The sequence below is a fragment of the Melopsittacus undulatus genome, chromosome 6 (genome assembly GCF_012275295.1).
Source record: "Melopsittacus undulatus isolate bMelUnd1 chromosome 6, bMelUnd1.mat.Z, whole genome shotgun sequence".
NCBI lineage: Eukaryota > Metazoa > Chordata > Aves > Psittaciformes > Psittaculidae > Melopsittacus > Melopsittacus undulatus.
This window is the reverse complement of record NC_047532.1, coordinates 82,362,678-82,366,758: the sequence shown is the minus strand read 5'-3', so window position 1 is coordinate 82,366,758 and position 4,081 is coordinate 82,362,678.

Sequence of the window (4,081 nt, the reverse complement as noted above, 5' to 3'; positions counted from 1 at the left end):
CCAAGCAGAATTAACAGCTTTCCCTCTGAGTTCTGTGCTCTAAAAAGGGGCTTTCAACCTCTCTGCATATTACTTTATCTCCACCTCTCTCTAGACAATATATTCTGAGATTTATCAAGTTCACTGAATGTGCTTTTTTTATTTAAGTCCCCAATATTTCTATGGTTAGAACTTACATGACCAAACAGGGAAATTTGCCCTAATGGTTATTCTGTAAGAACATGTTTATAAAATACGTTAAATTTCACATTAAAAGTCCATTTGGACACATTAGCCTTTATTGCTGCTACACAATGAATAAGCATTTAACACTGAATTTCTCAATAAGCATTGAACACTTCTTCCTATTACCTAACTCAATATCAAGTTCAACTCGATATGTGCAATATTCTTACCCAGGAGCATCACTTAACACTTAGATCTAGTGCATCTAATTTTCCACCCCCTGGTCTGTTCATTCAATTTATGAGAGATTACACTGTAAAGCAACTACAATCATCTGTATTTAAATAATCTCTTTACTTTAGCACCACTGAAATATTTATTGCCTTACATGATCCCAACATGATCCCAACAAAGAAAGCAAAAGGATTCCACTCTTCAACAGTCCCCCAAAATGAACTTTCCATGTCCTGCTATTTTGGTTACTTATCAGTATTAAAAATATTATGCATCCACTCCATATTCAGACAGGTTATAAAAGCTGATGCATGAAACTTTGGTAAAAAAGAAAAAGCTTTATTGAAATTGAGAAATAGTAAATCTTGCCTTTTCTTCCATTCACGCAAAGAGGTAGTCTTATTTGCTTAACATGAGTCACCTTTCAGAAATCCTTGCTTGCTCGTACCCTGTAAGTTATAATTTCCTAAGTATATCCTTTGGCAACCATGAATTAGTATTCTCTGCTAACATACTGAAAATATTACACTTAACAGGACTCTAATTTTCAACCTTTCATGGAATCTCTCATTTTAAGAACAGTAACTTAATTCACAGTTTTCAGTCTCCCAGAGACTTTTGTATCAAATATGCATTGAAAAATGATAATGGCATCAACAGTTTATTTTCCACTGTCACATATGAAGCATATGCATAGTCTATTTCTATTCTTCACCTCATTTTCATTTGCCTTAACATTTGCTTGCTAGCACTTCTTTAAATATTCGACTTAATGCTTTTCTACTTTAGCAATGTTTCATAAAATATTTAAAAATTAAAAAACCTCCCAGAAACTCCCCCCATGACCTGAGAAAATGCAATAAAGAGACCATTTATAAACACAATTGCCATCATTAAAATCTGTGGTACTATCTTCAATGTGACACATTCTTCTGGCTCACACCAGATATACCAGGCTATATTGAGCCCTGACCTGGGCTCCTGCCTGGAATTAGGGGGAAGATAAAAGAACACCTGTAGAACTTTTTTCCAGGCTATCAGGGTACTCTTCTTCCATCCAAAAAATGCTGCTGAAGGATTTCTGACACTTCCATTTTCTATTGATTCATGACAGTTTTTAAGCACTTATCTGAGTGCCAGCTATATCCTCCCATACTTCCTTGTGTATAATCCTTGGTTTTAATTTAAAGATGGATCGTGTGTTTCTGTCTTCATTTTACTAGGCTAAACAAGTAGGTCCTACTATATAATGCACTCATTTCTTCTTATATGATGGATTAACTGTTCACTTAATCATTATAATTGTACTTCTTTCCATCTGTTCTCATTTAAGTTCATTTTTCTTGAACATGAATGACCAGATTGTACCTAATATTCTAAATAAGATTAATGCCTTCAATGGCTCTCATCCCTCACTATTTCTGTTGGAAATACTTTGCATGATCCTAATGGACTGCATTTGCCTTTTTTTTCATGTATCACACAGCTACAGAACTGAATTGCCAGAGTGATTCAGTACAATTTACAACTGAAACATCTCCCAACATCTTAATATCAAGTTCTACTCATAAAAATTGTTACTTACGAATTCTGAACTTACTGTGAGATGTCCTTTGATATAATCATGTATCAGTGTTACACTAGGCATCGACTTACATCAGTTTTGAAACTTCAGTGATATGTGCTTTACAATATCTCCTTTCAGAGCTTATTTTACTTTTAAACTCATGAAGTCTGAAACCCACCATGAAATAAAGGGAAATAATGGCTTTCACAGCAGAAATTGGGGTCATTCTCTCTCCCCTTTTCCCCTCCCCACAATTTCCATTGGTTTTCTTCACTTTTGCCCCAATATCCAGCAGCATACTGTCAGAAAACTAAAGACAAAGCAAGAAGGCTCCGTTACTGCTACATGCATTCACAGAAATTTCATTAAGTCAGAGACCAAGTAAAAGGCAGGTAAATATTCTACTTCCTTCTCTCTATTCTCTCCTTTATTACTACTTTTTTTTCTAACTAATTAGTAACACAAGCAGTACCATCAACTTTGTAGTGAGAATAGAATGTTATGTGTGGAAAGGACCTTAAGATCATCTAGTTCCAAACCCCCTTCCATGGGCAGGGATGTGTTACACTAGACCATGTAGCCCAAGACTCTGCCCAATGTGGCCTTGAACACTGCCAGGGATGGAGCATTTACCACTTCTTTGGGCAACCAGTTCCAGTGGCTCAGCACCTTTATGGTAAAGAACTTCCTTATATCTAACCTGAACGTCTCCTGATTTAGTTTAAACCAACCTGCAATCAGAAACCTGTTGATATTTAATTCATGATACACAGCAGAAAAGAAACCTACAGATTAAAAGCTTCCTAATTTGTTTCATTCAATAAGCAACTTGTTAGAAATTTTGGGCACAAATATTTACTGAAAACCCAAGCCCAGAATAAAGGCCTTTAAATAGTGAAATTCTGAAAGAAAAATATAAATACATTCATTATGAGAGCCAACTATATGTTAGCAATTAAGGAAAACTTTTGTTCTATTACCACTGAATAAATTAGGTTTTTAAAGGAATCATCAGAAGTGAATCCACATCATTAGAGTCATTCTCTCTATAGAGTATTATACCCATATCTTAAAATCTCAGTACTTTCACTTATTTGCCATTTATTTTTATACTAAGAAAATACTGGAAGATCACAAATGCATTTCAGATCCTACTCTATGAAACCACAGTCCATTATGGTCCATTCCCTGTGAAGAATAGGAACTCCCTATGATACAGCAAGAAAAACCGAATATGGTAGGGTTGTAAAAGAACAGAAGTGTACTGTTGTATAGTATCATTAAGTTACTCAATTTGGCTGTTTCTGGAATGGAATAATATAAAACAATTAGTACTATTTTTGTCTCTGTTTTTACTGCAATAAAGAAGAAACTGAATACATGTTATTAAAACTTGCTAGACTACCTCATGTTATGAGAAAGCTTTAGCACATTAAATAATTAAGAGCATCTAATCAAAAAGTATCACTCAGAAATCATGCATAGCTTCTATCCTAGCAAAGCCTGGCTCACAACTCTAGGGCTGCATGGGCTCCTTGCTGGTCTGTAATTTACATAAACACAAAACCCGTGAAACTGTTCCAACTACTTTTCCAAATACACGCCTGAACAACTGACATCTGTAATCACAAAAGGAGAGAAGGCTAAAGTAAAAGCCAGTGATATGTTCAATCAGGAAGTGAATTTTCATTCATTTGCATACAATTTGCAAATTTAATGTTCTGCATCAGAATTCACCTTTTGATAGTGTAAAAGCGTGGTTTTTGTGAAACCTGACAAGGAAATAACTCACAGGAAACCTTATTCTGTAGGATTTCTCTTAAGAAATTTTTTTCTACAATTCAAACATGTGACATTGTCCCCAAGCCTCCATTTTAATGTTTTCTCATTTTGGCAGGGTTTTTCATACCCTCGCAGGAAAAATAAGTTGCCCAGAATTTCTGTGTTTCCTGTAGACATTAAAATTCACCTAAAGAATGCAATAAAAACTAAGCTTACACCTTAGCCTAACATCTTAAAGATACTACTTTTCCTACCTCTATCTTGCTCCAGCTTTCACACTCCAGTACTCTAAGTATAAAAAGAATATTTCAACTTAGAAGTCCTAGTATCAAG